Source organism: Eurosta solidaginis, unplaced genomic scaffold (assembly GCF_040869045.1).
Source record: "Eurosta solidaginis isolate ZX-2024a unplaced genomic scaffold, ASM4086904v1 ctg00000118.1, whole genome shotgun sequence".
Classification (NCBI taxonomy): domain Eukaryota; kingdom Metazoa; phylum Arthropoda; class Insecta; order Diptera; family Tephritidae; genus Eurosta; species Eurosta solidaginis.
Window position 1 is genome coordinate 116550 of NW_027136880.1, and position 18708 is coordinate 135257.

Here is an 18708-nt window from a genome sequence, read left to right on the forward strand (position 1 = left end):
TAGCTTTTACTGCGTATTAACAAAAGAAAATAAAAATTCGAACCATCTTTATACTAGTTTTTCTTATTATCTCTTATAGATTTTCCAGCTATTTTTATACTTTTTTTTCATACTTTTTAATTTCTTTATTAAAATGTTCAACCCTTCAAAATTTTTCACCTTTTTTGTAGTGTTTTTCACTTCATTTCCAAAAGACTTATTATTAAGAATTCATGAGCTTAACACCGGCTTATAATAATTGAATATTCAATTAATATGTTTTTCTAAGAGAAACTGAAAAGAAATAAGGAAACATTTACTGGCATATTGCGATGGGGCCATTTCGAAAATCACCACTATGGTTTATGAGTGGTTTTTAATTCCATATCACATACGTTTGGAAAATATCGACCAAATTTTATACCAAGGGTGACGTTTTTTGGAACGGTTTTCTTTCATCCTTTGTCAAATAAGGGAAAATCACCATGTAGGAAAATTAACTTAGGGCAACCCTTGAATGTGTTTATATGACATGGGTATCAAATGAAAGGTATTAAAGAGTATTTTAAAAGGGAGTGGGCTCTAGTTCTATAGATGGACGGAGGAGGACCAGGGTGACTCTATGTTGTGTTTGTAAGATATGGGTATCAAATTAAAGGTATTAATGAGGGTTTTAAAAGGGAATGGCCCTTAGTTGTATATGTGAAGGCGCTTTCGAGATATCGCCCAAAATATGGACCAAGGTGACCCAGAACATCATCTGTCGGGTACCGCTAATTTATTTATATATATAATACCACGAACAGTATTTCCGCCATGATTCCAAGGGCTTGTGATTTCGCCCTGCAGAACTTTTTCATTTTCTTCTATTTAATATGGTAGATGTCACACCCATTTTACAAAGTTTTTACTAAAGTTACATTTTGCGTAAAAAACCAATCCAATCATCATCTTTCATCCCTTTTTAAACGGTTTTATTTAGGTTGGCTTGACAGGCTGCACGGTCGTTGCGAACGAATTTTGTAATTAAAATTTAAGTAACTTCCCGATAAGCTAAAAGATTGAAACTTGGAATACAGTTCAGAACCCGATCACAACGCAAAAATATGAAAAAATCGTCGCTAGGTTGCGCAAGGATCGAGATATTCACAAAAATCGTATTTGTGGTCCGATTTGTCTCATATTTGGAACTTATAATACATAAAAGAATAGAAAGTGACCTATGAAAAAACACCGCCGCTAGGTGGCGCAAAGATCGAGATATTCAAAAAATCGTATTTGTGGTCCGATTTCGCCCATTTTCACAGGAAACAGTTATCGTCATAAAAGTTATGCCCTCTCCAAATTTCACAAGGAGTGGTTAATTTTTGTTTGACTTATGGCGTTAAAAGTATCCTAGACAAATTAAATGAAAAAGGGCGGAACAACGCCCATTTTGAAATTTTCTTTTATTTTTGTATTTTGTTGCACCCTATCATTACTGGAGTTTGATATTGACATAATTTACTTTTATACTGTAAAGATTCAAGGTTCGATTCGAGCTCAAGGCCAGAACAATAATTTTTTTCTAATGATAATTATTGTTATTTTTTATTTTTTTTAAATTTGAAAAATTGTATTTTGTTTTTGGAATAGTACAAAATACAATTTTTCAAATTTAGAAAAATTAAAAAAATTATTGTTCTGGCCTTGAGCTCGAATCGAACCTTGAATCATTTATCAATAGGCCGATAAAAACAAAAACAATTGTTAATAAACCATACTGTAAAGATATTCAATTTTTTTTTAAGTGGGCGTGTTCGTCATCCGATTTTGCTAATTTTTATTCAGAGCACATACAGTAATAGGAGTAACGTCCCTGCCAAATTTCATCATGATATCTTCAACGACTGCCAAATTACAGCTTGCAAAACTTTTTAAATACTTTCTTTTAAAGGGGGCGGTGCCACCCCCGTTGTCAAAAATTTTACTAATTTTCTATTCTGCGTAATAGGGTCAACCCACCTAACAAGTTTCATCGCTTTATTCGCCTTAGGTAATGAGTTATCGCACTTTCTCGGTTTTTCGAAATTTTCGATATCGAAAAAGTGGGCGCGGTTATAGTCAGATATCTTTCATTTTAAATAGCGGCTTGATATGAGTGTCCAGGAACTTACATACCAAATTTCATTAAGATACCTCAAAATTTACTCAAGTTATCATGTTTACGGGCAGACGGACGGACGGATGGACATGGCTAAATGAATTTCTTTTTTCGCCCATATCATTTTGATATATAGATGTCTATATCTATCTCGATTAAAAATTATTAATTTTTTGACATTTTTAGCATTTTCCAATTTTTCCGTACTTAAAATGCAATTTTTAAAATTTTTGAAAATTTTACATTTTTGTAGTATTGTTTCCATATTAAAAAAAAAGTATTAAAGAAATTATGTATTCATTTCCTTTACTTCTTCAAAAATTTTTGTGACTTTCCTTACTTTTCTGGAAGAAATATATATAGAAAAATTGAATACTTATCAAAAATATATATCGTCGCTTGGCGCGCAATACCGCGTATTCGCAAAACGCAATACGGCGTATATACCAAAATTTCCAAAATCGAGGTTTCGTTACCCCGACTAGGATTCATCGCCCTTAATGTATTTACGTTAAAATTCCGCCCTTTTTTATCAAAAAAACCCGAAATACAAATCAAAAGCAATACCGCGTATAAAATAAAAAAAAATTTTTTTGGGCGCAATACCGCTTATATTTTAGTTCTGGCTATTACACAAAGATGTTTAGAGTTGAATGTACGCCTTATTTCAGTAACTGTGCAAATAATCACTTTGATTTTTTATACTCCATAAATTAAAGTATGCTTTTTTAGGAAAATATTATACATTTGAACAATAATTGAAAAAAAAAATTTACTAAACCAAGAGTTTGATAGTTAGTCAACTCAAGTTTACCTAAATAAATGCATATAATTCAAATTATAGACTTTCTAAAATGTAATTTTTCCTTCTTGTAATAGGCTGGATACAAAAATGGCTCTCATTCGCTCCATTAAAATTGATTTTGAAATTTTTTAAAAATAAGCAAGTATAACTTCCAAGCCAATATGCTCTTGCAACAGAGGAATCGCGAGTAAAACAATTCCCATATGGAAAATATATCCCCTCTGCACTCTACAACTCACGTTTGAAAATAACCAAAACTAAATTTGAACATTTACAACAACTTAAGAAAGTCATACGACCTGATTGCCACAACTTCTACGATAACTTACCTTTTGACTATAAATAAGCGATAATCGCTTATTTGCTTAGTTATTTTAACACTAATTTAGCTTTATTTAAAAAACAGAATGTATATTTACTTTACTAATAATAAATAAAATAACTTTTATGGAACCTATTTTTTTTGGCGGCCACCGTGGTGTGATGGTAGCGTGCTCCGCCTACCACACAGTATGCCCTGGGTTCGCAACCCGGGCAAAGCAACATCAAAATTTTAGAAAGGCTTTTAAATTAGAAGAAAATTTTTCTAAGCGGGGTCGCCCCTCGGCAGTGTTTGGCAAACTCTCCGGGTGTATTTCTGCCATGAAAAACTCTCAGTGAAAACTCATCTGCCTTGCAGATGCCGTTCGGAGTCGGCATAAAACATGTAGGTCCCGTCCGGCCAATTTGTAGGGAAAATCAAGAGGGGCACGACGCAAATTGGAAGAGAAGCTCGGCCTTAGATCTCTTCGGAGGTTATAGCGCCTTACATTTATTTATTTTTTTTTTTTTTTTTTTTTTTGAAATAAAGCAATGTTATACCGCGTATTTTTCAAAAAGTAATTTTTTTGCAGTTTGAGTGCTTTTTTTTTGGTAAATTATTATATGTACATGCTGAGGCAACCCCAAATGAAATAAAATGTTAGACCAGTTCAAGATTGGAGCAACGGTTTGGCTAAAAATCAATTTTTTCTTCCTCCTACACCATTTTGCTTCTATCAAATACGCGGTATTGCTTTTTGCAAATGCGCGGTATTGCGCGCCAAGCGACGATATGAAAGAAAAGTACAGTGCTTCGGTATGCTAATCATTCTTTTATTTATTTAGTACTTTTATCGCCATTATGTGTGTTCTTCTTGTTGTCGATTGCACGAATTCTAGGTATCGATTAAAAAGCAATATTGCAACGGAATTGCTAAAATTTCCTGATATTTTGCCCACCTAAACTTTCAACAATTTAGTAAATCAGAGTGCATTGAATCTACCAATTTTTGTTTAATTAAAGCTTTGTGGCAATTCTGTACTTTACCATCAACTAGCTGATCGCTGATAGTGTATTGCAACAAATAAGCAAGTGGCAGGTTGTCTGCCAAAGTTTGTTTTATTGTATGTACTTTTCGAATGCTAGAACGCTTGTGGATGCTAAAGCGTTTCATTAATTTGTATGTGCCTGCGTGTGTGGGCAGACAGTTTTAGCGCTTATTTTGGGTGATCAGTGGCGCCTGCTTGGGATCACATTGGCTTATTCGTGCCGATTTCACTGTTCAGAGCTACAATTTGAATTGAAGATAGCAAACAAAGAAAACAAAGAGTTATGTGCTCAAGAGCAGCAAATTAAAATTTGCCAAGTATTCTTTTTTTTATACTCATACGCAGAGCTCACAGAGTATATTAAGTTTGATTGGATAACGGTTGGTTGTACATATATAAAGGAATCGAGATAGATATAGACTTCCATATATCAAAATAATTAGGATCGAAAAAAAATTTGATTGAGCCATGTCCGTCCGTCCGTCCGTTAACACGATAACTTGAGTAAATTTTGAGGTATCTCGATGAAATTTGGTATGTAGGTTCCTGAGCACTCATCTTAGATCGCTATTTAAAATGAACGATATCGGACTATAACCACGCCCACTTTTTCGATATCGAAATTTTCGAAAAACCGAAAAAGTGCGATAATTCATTACCAAAGACAGATATAGCGACGAAACTTGGTAGATGAGTTGAATTTATGACGCAGAATAGAAAACTAGTAAAATTTTGGACAATGGGCGTGGCACCGCCCACTTTTAAAAGAAGGTAATTTAGAAGTTTTGCAAGCTGTAATTTGTCAGTCGTTGAAGATATCATGATGAAATTTGGCAGGGACGTTACCCCTGTTACTATATGTACGCCTAATGAAAATTAGCAAAATCGGAGAAGGACCACGCCCACTTTTAAAAAAAAAATTTTTTAAAGTAAAATTTTAACAAAAAATTTAATATCTTCACAGTATATAAGTAAATTATGTCAACATTCAACTCCAGTAATGATTTGGTGCAACAAAATACAAAAATAAAAGAAAATTTCAAAATGGGCGTGGCTCCGCCCTTTTTCATTTAATTTGTCTAGGATACTTTTAACGCCATAAGTCGACCAAAATTTAACCAATCCTTTTGAAATTTGGTAGGGGCATAGACTTTATGATGTTAACTGTTTTCTGTGAAAACGGGCGAAATCGGTTGATGCCACGCCCAGTTTTAATACACAGTCGTTCGTCTGTCCTTCCGCATGGCCGTTAACACGATAACTTGAGCAAAAATCGACATATCTTTAATGAACTTAGTTCACGTACTTACTTGAACTCACTTTATCTTGGTATGAAAAATGAACGAAATCCGACAATGACCACGCCCACTTTTTCGATATCGAAAATTACGAAAAATTAAAAAAATGCCATAATTCTATACCAAATACGAAAAAAGGGATGAAATATGGTGAGGTAATTGGATTGGTTTATTGACGCGAAATATAACTTTAGAAAAAAATTTATAAAATGGTTGTGACACCTACCATATTAAGTAGAAGAAAATGAAAAAGTTCTGTAGGGCGAAATAAAAAACCCTTAAAATCGTGGCAGGTATTACATATATAAATAAATTAGCGGTATCCAGCAGATGATATTCTGGGTCACCCTGGTCCACATTTTGGTCGATATCTGGAAAACGCCTTCACATATACAACTACCACCACTCCCTTTTAAAACTCTCATTAATGCCTTTAATTTGATACCCATATCGTACAAACTCATTCTAGAGTCACCCCTGGTCCACCTTTATGGCGATATCTCGAAACGGCGTCCACCTATGGAACTAAGGATTACTCCCTTTTAAAATACTCATTAACACCTTTCTTTTGATACCCATATTGTACAAACAAATTCTAGGGTCACCCCTGCTCCACCATTATGGCGATATCTCTAAACGGCGTCCACCTATGGAACTAAGGATTACTCCCTTTTAAAATACTCATTAACACCTTTCATTTGATACCCATATCGTACAAACATATTCTAAAGTCACCCCTGGTCCACCTTTATGGCGATATTTCGAAACGGCGTCCACCTATAGAAGTAAGGCCCACTCCCTTTTAAAATACTCATTAACACCTTTCCTTTGATACCCATATTGTACAAACAAATTCTAGGGTCACCCCTGCTCCACCTTTATGGCGATATCTCGAAACGGCGTCCACCTATGGAACTAAGGATTACTCCCTTTTAAAATACTCATTAACACCTTTCTTTTGATACCCATATTGTACAAACAAATTCTAGGGTCACCCCTGGTCCACCTTTATGGCGATATCTCGAAACGGCGTCCACCTATGGAACTAAGGATTACTCCTTTTTAAAATACTCATTAACACCTTTCTTTTGATACACATATTGTACAAACAAATTCTAGGGTCACCCCTGCTCCACCATTATGGCGATATCTCTAAACGGCGTCCACCTATGGAACTAAGGATTACTCCCTTTTAAAATACTCATTAACACCTTTCATTTGATACCCATATCGTACAAACAAAGTCTAGAGTCACCCCTGTCCACCTTTATGGCGATATCTCGAAAAGGCGAACTCCTATAGAACTAAGGCCCCCTCCCTTTTAAAATACTCATTAACACCTTTAGTTTGATACCCATATTGCATAAACGAATTCTAGAGTCACCCCTGGTCCACCTTTATGGCGGTATCTCGAAACGGCGTCCACCTATGGAACTAAGGATTACTCCCTTTTAAAATACTCATTATCACCTTTCTTTTGATGCCCATATTGTACAAACAAATTCTAGGGTCACCCCTGCTCCACCTTTATGGCGATATCTCGAAACGGCGTCCACCTATGGAACTAAGGATTACTCCCTTTTAAAATACTCATTAACACCTCTCTTTTGGTACCCATATTGTACAAACAAATTCTAGGGTCACCCCTGGTCCACGTTTATGGCGATATCTCGTAAATGCGACCACTTATACAACAAACACCGCTCCCTTTTAAAACCCTAATTAATACCTTTAATTTGATACCCATATCACACATTCTAGAGTCACCCCTGGTCCACCTTTATGGCGATATTTCGAAACGGCGTCCACCTATAGAACTAAGGCCCACTCCCTTTTAAAATACTCATTAACACCATTCGTTTGATACCCATATTGTACAAACAAATTATAGGGTCACCCCTGCTCCACCATTATGGCGATATCTCGAAACGGCGTCCACCTATGGAACTAAGGATTACTCCCTTTTAAAATACTCATTAACACCTTTCTTTTGATACCCATATTGTACAAACAAATTCTAGGGTCACCCCTGGTCCACCTTTATGGCGATATCTCGAAAAGGCGACCACCTATACAGCAACCACCACTCCCTTTTAAAACCCTCATTAATACCTTTAATTTGATACCCATATTGTACAAACAAATTCTAGAGTCAACCCTGATCCACCTTTATGGCGATATCCCTAAATGGCGTCCACCTATAGAACTATGGCCCACTCCCTCATAAAATACTCTTTAATGTCTTTCATTTGATACACATTTCATACAAACACATTCCACGGTTTCCCTCGGTTCATTTTCCTACATGGTTATTTTCCCTTATGTTGTCACCATAGCTCTCAACTGAGTATGTAATGTTCGGTTGCACCCGAACTTAACCTTCCTTACTTGTTTTATTTTTTTGATAAATATTTAGACGTGTTTTATGTTTCTGTGTATGTACGAGATCTACTAAAATAAAACTATTTGAAGAAAACACTATTAAATTATTTGTATTTGCATATTTGAGTTGATTTATAAATTAACGCACCTAAGTACATATGTACATACTTAAGTATAGTTGAGGGCACATAAAAGGTACAAACACATTTTGTTGCAGCAATAAACAGAAATTTAACTAGTAGTTAACCCTAGAACTAGCGTTGTGGTCTGACAGACCATTTTCAAAAATTTTAATAAACATTTTTGGTTTCCCCTAAATTTTTCGACAAACCGTCTTATGACTTTATAAAGTTCCATGAGGAGCTTCTATTCCAGTATAGAACAATATCGTTTGTCTAATTTTTTGTGTAAAAAACTTCGTTTTGTGTTATATGTGCGTTTTTCTAGGTTGTGGTCTGTCAGACCACAGCGTAGAAAGTGCGTATACCTTATAACGGTTGATTAGCAGCTGTTTGCTTATCGTCGAAGAAGTTTGGTGGGGTTGTGACTCAACGTCCCATTATCCATTGAAGAGCCAAATTTATACTGGTAAACTAAGTGATGCACCTAGGGAAATAAATCAAGGTCTACGGGTTGTGATGGATTTAGTTCAAAAATATTTCCGCACGGGGCGAACAATATACGCTGACAACTTTTTTCATCACTAGAATTAGCTAGCCGTCTTACGTCGGAAAACTTGGCTTTCATTGGAACTTTTCGCAGGTATAAAATATTTATTCCACCAGAATTGCTTACATCTTATACTCATTCACTGAACAGCGGCATCTTCGGTTTCTACGAAAAATACTTGTCTTTATGCTTGTACGTGCCAAAGAAAACCAAGTCTCTCATTCTTATTTCAACAGAACATTACACTTCAGACGTTGATGGGGAGGCCAGCAAGCCCCTGCAAATATTAGATTACAATAAATATAAGATGGGAGTAGACACCATGGATCAAATGATATTATTTTAATCTTGCAAACGCCAAACAAGGTGTTGGCCACTTGCGTTCTTCTACAACATGCTGGACGTTTCAGCGCTAGCTCATCATATTTAATGAATTATTCCCAAAGAGTGGAACTGATAAACGACGGGAATTTTTCATTGAATTAGCACATCAATTGGTTAAACCACACATGGAGTAAGGAGCAGCCAAGCCGAATATATCACAATTCCAGCATATCAAAGATGCCATGAAAGTTTTCAATGTTTTCGTAAGTTAATTGATTTTCTTAAACCTCATTAGTATTCTTATCAACAATTTCTCTTCAGCTTTCATGCTCTTCAGTGCCAATACAAAATAATTTGCCTATATATGCCCCCCTGCCTCTAACCTGTTTGTCGTATTTGCTGTAAGGAGGATAGAAGAAACAGGAACACGTGTTTCCATTGCATGAAATGAAAATCTCCGGTTTGTGATTCGCACTCAAGATAAGTGTGTTTTAAATGTATTGCTGAAGAAACACCAAGAGACTCCTCGAACTAAGGACTTATACGAGCCTAGTTTCATTCAGACTGGCAATATTAATTAAAGAAAATTAACATTCATACATTTTTGCAACAATTCTTGAATATATTTTTGAATTAAATAATCATTGTTGTTCAATTAATTTTTTTTGGGTAGTGGCACGTATACATTACCTTGTGGTCTGTCAGACCACAACATAGCGTTAACGACAATTTAAGTCACCAGTCGTCTAAGGGTTAAGTAAATAAAAAATGCAATTGATTTGCGCATGAATAATCTTTTTTTTTTCAAATTAATACGGTGTTAATGCTGTTCCTTGTTTGTAAGGGTTCCCCCCATAAATTCAGAAAATAAAATTCTGTAACACATTTTTTCAGAAAAAATTTGTCAGAACCCTTTTTCTGAAAGCCAAAATTCAGAAGTCAAATTTTAGAAGTAAAATTTCAGTAGTAAAATTTCAGAAGTCAAAATTTCAGAAAGTCACCACACTAAATGTTTTTTTGCCTTCTGATTACTTCTGAATTTCGACTACTGAAATTTTTTCCAGCAGTATGGTTTTCCGGAAGCATTGGCTTAAAACTGCAGCAATTTTCAGCTGAAGGCCATATAGAAAACGCAAGGAAAAATATAAGCATTTCGACTAGCGTTTTGTTTAATAACGTAAATTCATTTGAAACAGATAGCGAAAACAATTTAAAGTTCTTGATTGAATTACTTCTTCTTTATATATAATACAATCCAAAAAGTAAACGTGTTTGCGTTTTGAGTCAAATAAATGTTTTTTTCAGCCTCGTATTACTTTCTGAATTTTGAGTTCTGAGCTTTGCCTTATGAAATTCCACTTCTGAATTTTAACCTCTGAATTTTGTCTTTCTGAGAAAAGGGTTCTGACAGTTGCTTTCTGACAAAATGTGTTTCTGGATTTTTTTTTCTGAATTTTTGGGGTTACCTTTTGTAAGAAAATTTGTCAATAGTGTCAACGGTTTTCTCGATCTGCAAGATCGAACTGGAGCCAAGAAATTTATTAAGAAATATTATACGTGACATTTATAAGAGTACAAGGAAACACTTTCCGAAGTCGGGCGAATCACAAGAACAATAAAAGATACAGTAATTAAATTTGGTATGTTTTATTGGGGTTGGGGGTTTTTCTTCGACGTTGGAATAGGGCATTTCCCTCAAGTGGCCCAAGGAAATCAAGCTAATTGTGTTTATGTGACTCGTAGGACCAGCGTTAAGCATAATATCGAGGCGAGGAAAGGCGATTTAAGCGCCGAATTTCTGTTCAATGCCTTTCGGCATGCATTACTGACGTCAAAACTATAAACCATTGTGAATCAAACTAAGTGTGATATCTCTGCATAGACATCAAAATTCCAAAGTGATTGGATCACCTGATTTGTAATTGACTATCTCTGCCCCATTCTGTATCTCTTACTATCACCCGCTGAAGATAGCCGGCCCTATGTGCCGCCATATTGAACACCCTGTCAAAACACTAAAAAGGAGCCATATTGAACATGCTGTCAGGCAGTTGACAGATACACCGCATGAACAAAATATGTTTAGTTTGATTCACAATGCTATAAACAACATTTTGCTGACAGCAATCCAACACGGTATGTGTCTGTGCATTAGGGGATTTAAATTAGTCATGGAAGGTTCCTCCCCAAAACCTCTGTATACAGAGAGCGTTTCACACAGAAAACGGGGGCAGTGAAACATTACATTTTCTGCGTTTTCCAATGACAGAAGGGATTTTCTTTTATCCAACGCTTATGTGAATGCTCCTTAAAACCATCGTGACGCGCCCACTTAATATATGTGTGAGGTGTAGTTTAGTCTGCTCACTTCCGAATTAACCTGAAGGCCCAGCGCTCTTACCTCGATTCATTCCACCATCCTTGCCACCTAACTATTACCCGTGACTTTGCGCTTTTCTTTGCATCTTCAAATAGCCGTACGATTTTAATGACATACACATCGGCCATTTCACTTGACAGCTAATCAACTCACATTTTACGAGGTAAAACAAGGATCACAACGTTGTACACCGTCCGATAAACGCTTGCTATGTACCGCAGTAATTTGGTTGGCTGCAAGTATATTTTTTTGTGGATCATTTTGTAACGAACCCCGTTAGTCGGGTTTATAGCTGGGGTATAACTCAGCGAATGGGTTCGCCTATAATAGATGTTAGTTAAACGTTATAAAAATGATGGTTTATTTCGATCCTTCTGAAAATCTATATACACATGTAATTATAATATGTTTAATCACCGAGTGTTTTACACGCCTCGGTGGTATGCCTGGTGAATATACGCAATCGGTGAGCGTTTTACACAACTCGCCGGATCCCTAGTAAAATACGTAATCGGTGAGCGTTTTATACAACTCACCGGATCCCTAGTAAAATACGTAGTCGTCGAACATTTTAAACGACTCGGCGGTATACCTAGCATAAACAGCTGAAGTTTGACACCACCAGCTGCTCCGTAGTGGATGTTTAACACAGCCCACTGTATAGCTCACTCTACCACATCTAAGCCAAGAGTGCCTTGTTCATGAATTTGCCGCTCCTTTTATACCATTTTTGAGTCGGCTTCCGTTGATTTACAATAAAAGTTCTTATAAATTAAGCTAAGATTACTAAATATATATTTGTATACATGTGTGTTCGCTATCGTTTGACAATTCCATTTCTCCTTGTTCGCTTATACGTAAGTATGTATGTTTGTGCATAATTATGTGAGTTCTTACACTCTGCGATAAAAGTTTTCATATCCTATACATATATAATTTAATATGTATTATAATTATATATGTTTTAAGATATATGTATGATTTTACAAAGTATATTTAATTCAAAATGTATTTACATATATGTATAAGTGAATTCATTTCATGCCATATATATAAAAATTATTATAATTCCGTTTATAATTTTAATATGAAATTGTATTATCTACAATGAAAAATCAAAATTTGTGGAGGCCCCGAAAGCCTGTAATTTTGGGTCTTCACAATTTTACATACGTGACACACTAGTGCTGCGTATATCATTATCGAACTGGTAATGTTGGCATAACGGACAGGACCATAAATCTTCCGGAACATTTTTCTCTCAAACAATCCAAGGTCCATGATTCTTAGCCATACATAAGGAAGTGATATGATTAGCAGCTTGCAAAGCGTTATTTTTGATTGTTGAAAAATACTTTATTTGACAATTGCCTGCGCTGCCTATAGTAGTACTTCTTGGCAAGAGCTATTTTCCGATTGGTTTCTAAGATAACAGTATTTTTGCTGTAAATGCTAGTTCACAGATGAACGAAGTACTTCAGGGTCTCGAATTTATAATTTATTTATAAAGGCGCCAATTTTTCCTTTACCATATAACACCAATTACATATGTAATAGATAGTTTACTTACTAAAGAGTTGACAGTTTGGACATATTACATTTAATTACATTAATATACATACATTAGGGCGGGTCGATTTAAAAATCGCTCATTGCTCTGTGAAAATCGTATTCTAGGGATCAAAATAAGAAACTTTGCCGAAGGAACCATATCTCTAAAACGAATTCTGATGTCCCCCCAGTTGGGTCGAACTTTTGGGTAGGGTCAATTTCAATTCAACCTGCTGTGCCTTGTGGTGGCTTAAAAAAAACAACACAAGCAATTTTACGATCTGCAATTGTGTCACAGTGATAACTTCATATTTTAAAACGGTTGAATAAAAAACCCACACAACTATGTTTACGACATGCAAATGCATCACAGTGATGCCTTGGTTTTAAAAGAGGGTTGTAAAAATGCTAATTTCTAATAATTTCTTTTAATTTCTTTCCTATTCTAAGTTAAATTCATTTTTTCATTTACATATGTTCTGAATAAATAAATTTCTAAAGAGAAAAATAAACTCCAAAAAGAAAAAAACATAGGCATTTCAAAGTGGGATTTTTCAAAATTTGCCCCTACGACCCAAAGGGGGGACATCAGAATTCGTTTTAGAGGTATGGTCCCTTCGGCAAAGTTTCTTATTTTGATCCCTAGAATACGATTTTCACAGAGCAATGGGTGATTTTTTTGCCTCCCCACAAACCGACCCGGCCTAACATACATATATTATATCAAATGCTTAAATGCTGTGATATAGCTTTACCTCGTGCCAAAACAGTTGTGCAAAGCAAATTGTTATTTCAACATATCGCACTACATTAAATTATGCTCATACGATATCACATCATGCCAAATATTAGCAGAGAGCGTAGAGCGTGAGCTTTCGCAGATGGCGGGTAATTCGACTATCTTCATGTAAATTCAATGCTTGAAAATTTTATCAAACCTACTCTGATAATATTATGTTGCAAAATTTTTATATTTATACGTTATATACTCTTTCTTTGTTCACCTTTTCTTTGAATATATGAAAATTCAAAATAAATATGTTTCTATGAATTTCCCAAAATGTTGCCCACACACATCTCATTTCACGCTAATTTGAAGTGATGCACATTTCCTCTATGCTTAACATACTCATTTAGAAATATTTTAAAACTCATAATGTGTAAATAAGCTGCACAGTGTTTTATTACGAATTAAAAAGAATCCAATATTTGGCATACAAACGGTAATAGGGAACGGAGTAGGATTAAGCCTGGGAATGCGACTGCTAGTGGGAGTTGGATGTGGGACATGGGAAATGGAGCTGCCCTTAGAGTGGGAGTGGAAGTGGGAGACCTTCTCAATTAAAGCCACACCTATTCTCCTTATAAGTCTTTTCCATTAATCTATTTGCTGTGAAGTCGGCCCTCAGTAGTGTGTTTGTGAGGTTTCTGGACCACATTTTGTATGGAAAACTGGGAGCATGTCTCACCCTAAAAACTCTATACTTTTGGGCCAGTCTTTCACCATTCTAGCCTTAGAAATGGCAGCAGTTCAATATTTTCGGATCAGTCTGAGTAGAGTCTGACCGAAGGAATGAAAGCAGGTCGATATTTATCTTGACCTGAAATTTTTAACACCTCTCAAGATCATTCAACAATTTCGTTGCCTACATTTAGGCGCAGAAAGATACTTATCAGACTGATCTGATACTGTTCTGAGTAGTTTAGTTTGCCAACTCAGTATCAGATCAGTATCAGTAAAAACATTCGTCGAAAACTTAGGCAGTTTAACGGATGTTGCCGGTCCTTTTCCAAATATCAATTTGTACGCTCCGGTGCAAGCAACTTCTGAGATCTAATGTATTTTAGTGTTTCCTACGACAATCATGTATACCGAGCCTAGTTAAACTAATCCCATTATACACTGGTGTGAAACTCGCGTTCTCACATTTATTGCGTTAAATTGGTATCGGTTCAAAAACAATTTTTGCCTTTCGCATTGAGAGACTTACCACTAAGGAATCTTTCTTCATACTACACAAGCTTAGAGCTTATTCAATTGTCCACAATACAGAGTCACACTTTCTTATTAAAATGTATAAACTTATTGCCTTAAATAATCAAAAATTAATTTTTGGGTGAGTGGCTTGGAAATGCGTCCCTTCTAACCTTCCAGCTTCCTTTCTAAACCTTGCAGAGCGACAATAATTGCCATTTGAACGTTGTATCCTGATCCTCCAAACCACGTCCACTCCGACAGCATCACTAATAATTTTACACTAGTACATAGGAATAATTGGCGACCGCCGTGGTGTGATGGTAGCGTGCTCCGTCTACCACACCGAAGATCCTGGGTTCACGCCCTGGAAAAAGCAACATCAAAAACTTTGAAACAAGTTTTTTCAAATAGAAGAAAATTTTTCTAAGCGGGGTCGCCCCTCTGCAATGTTTGGCAAGCACTCCGAATGTATTTCTGCCATGAAAAGCTCTCAGTGAAAACTCATCTGCCTTGCAGATGCCGTTAGGAGTCGGCATTAAACAAGTAGGTTCCATCCCGCCAATTTGTAGGAAAAAAGATAGGAGCACGACGCAAATTGGAAGAGAAGCTCGGACTTGGATCTCTTCGGAGGTTATCGTGCCTTACATTTATTTATTTTTTTTTTGTACATAGGAATAGTAACATAAAAGTGTTGTTTTGTGAGTAATAACATAAAAATGAAACTTTCCAAGCCCCAATAAACTTAGGCTGCCTACACAAAATCCCGTCCATTCCTACAACATACTCAACAAGCTGTTACACATATAGTTGTAGTTGTTACATCCAAAATTCAAAAACATAAAATTAATGTAAGGATAAATTTGAAAATTGAATACTTTTTAATCTCCCAACAATCTTTACTTTGGTGCTTGAAGTCTCGTCCATTACGAAATCATTTAAACTGTCAAAGAATGAACTAATAATATCTGGCTACGTTGGAATGCACACAATAAATGCAAGTGGTTCTCCTTCGTCGTTCCACAAACACAAACCTACTTGTCGCCTCAGGGAGGACCCCATGCCGAATTGTAAGCAAACCACCCAGACTAAGATTAAATCTTTAGTCTGAATTTTATACTACAAACGAAACGTGCAGGAAGTACTTGAACGTCAACCGTTCATTGCGACTCGGACCGGAGAGACTCGGATGAGACAAGCGAGGTCGTTCTTATCGGGTATTGATGCCAACAGCGTAGCCAACTTTTAAAGCGAAATTAGTGAATTGAAGCGTTAACAGCCAAATGAGAGAGTTTCCAGTGCACCCAAATATGCAGCACAATTCTAGCGGTGTTAATTATATGGAATATGACTCATCTCTTGCTTAGCTTTTGCAAGTTAAATACAAAATTACCTCGGTCTGAATGTCACTAAATTCCGAGAGGTCTTATCGAGGGTCGAAAAATGTCATCTCACTTTAGCTTTAAATTCATATAAGTAACGAGAAATCTTACAAATTTTTTATTCAACTGCAGCGTTACCCCTCACACCCTGTTGGAGTGTTTATAAATAAATTAGCCGTTACACTATTGAAAAATTGACAGCTTCGGCAGACTTAGTGGCGCAAATGTAAACACCTAAATGTTTAAATAAAAGTTTTGGTGCGAAATAATGCATTCCCAAGCAAATTATAATATGGAAGGTACAGATGTGCTAATACACATATGCATTTCCTTATGTACCTAAATTTTACAGTACGTGACTTTTCTTTGGTAGCCCAATTATGAAATTTGCCCATAAAAACTTTAGTGAAATTTGCTGGGCCTCACATAATTTTCGGCTGAAAAAAATTAGGTGTTTCAGCAACTTGAACGTACTAACAAATATAACGAATTTATGCAATTTTAAATGCGCATAAGCGCATAAATATTTGCGCGCGTATTTATGTTGCAACATTGTTGCCGCAAAAAAAAAATATCTCAAGAAATATCGAAATTCACTCAGAAATTGCAAAGTGTTTAAGTGTACGATTTGCATATGAAATCATGTGAAATTACAGTAAAAATATTGCAAGCATACAAAAATAAAAAAAAACTTACAATTGAACTTTTACTCGCACTTACGCAGCCGCAAATACAAACGTCTGCTGGAATTGCGATCCCCACCGTTTTGACACAAACTTTTATACATTTTTTGTTGTTGTTGTTTCCTGCTTGATATTTCTCATTTTGAAAATGTGTACGCACAAATTATTTTACGATCATTGCGAAAAAATTTACGATCGATCATAAAAGCTAAATGACGAGCTATGTTGTGCTTTGCTGCTATACCCCTTGCTGGACCTACGAAACGAGGGGGTGCGAGAGTGCATAATTTTGTTGACTAACATATGGGACAACAGTGGCTATTTATTGTTTGGGTGTGCTTCCGGGCGGTCCGCCGATGGATTTTCATTTCGTATGGCTAATGCATCCTACCATTGAGATATGTTGTAAAATTTTAGTGGGTATTTACCTTTAAAATTCTCAGAAATTTTCATTGCAAGAGCGAAAACAAATTGAGTGGAAAATTGTTGAGGTGACTAAGTAAATGGAATATTTGCGAAAAATAAATATTATGAGAACGTGTTTTAGTACGAAGTAGATGGAAAACTCTTAATCAAGCGGTTTGTAATATTTTTCAGTTACATACATAGCTTTTACATTTTTAAGAAAATTATTTTAAAATTAGAACTTTTTAGCGTTCTTCCGTATAGTACTGGTCTGATCTTGAGCTATTTTTCAGTTACATACATAGCTTTTACATTTTTAAGAAAATTATTTTAAAATTAGAACTTTTTAGCGTTCTTCCGTATAGTACTGGTCTGATCTTGAGCTTCCACAATACGGGCTTAGAAGTTCTGATATATGATTTTTAGATCATCCTTGGCCCTCAATAAATCAGTAAGTTGATGCAGTTAGTGTGCTTACGTCGAAGAATATAAAAGCTTAAAGAATTCTCTTGTCTTCTAGGTCGGAATATTTTTTTCCATTCACTACAAACAGTTAATTTCCAAAGTTATGGCATAAAAGTAAAATAAGAGCTTACTATCTAGAGTGTGCTAACCCTAAAGCGTAGCAGAGTAGTAGCTTAACATCGTATTAGCATAAAAGTGTATTACTATTAGATCTGTGGTAAGCTTTTTTTCTAATGTTTTTGGTGTAAATTTGTTTAATATGACACTTCCTTTACGAGATTATGCTCCACGGCATAGCCTGACAAATAAGTTTCCCAGATCATGGGACTTAATAGTCTCCCATTTCAGTACATGTTGATGTAACATAGGATCTCTTTGTGTTAAAGAATGACAGCTTAAAGATATTATGTAAAATTGATGGCGTAAAAGTGTACTCACTTAAGAGCGTGAGTGCATGAAAGCGTATCAGCGTACGACAGCATAATAGTATTAGATCTAACTACCAAAAATGCTCCGCTTCGAGATTATCCTCTATTAACAGTACAGGCATGAAGGTCTCACGCGGTTATTCCAGCCTTAGATAAATAAGTTGATTAGCTTACCACATTAAATTTAGTGTAATAGTGTGTGCCCGTAAAAGCATATAAGCAATTGGGTTAACGGCACATTATTTGGGTGAAGTAAACAACCCATAATAAAACTATTATTCTCCAATCGAAAAAAAAAGCTCCAAAAATAAATTCGAGTTATACATAATTAAAAAAAAAAAAAACTTACTATCCCAGTAAAATAATAACTCAGAAAATAATGTTAATGTAATAAAACGTGCAATAAATTAATGTTTTTACCAACAAATAACTAAAAAGAAAAACCTGTAAATTCCGAGTGAAATAAAAAAAATTTAAAAATAATTGTAA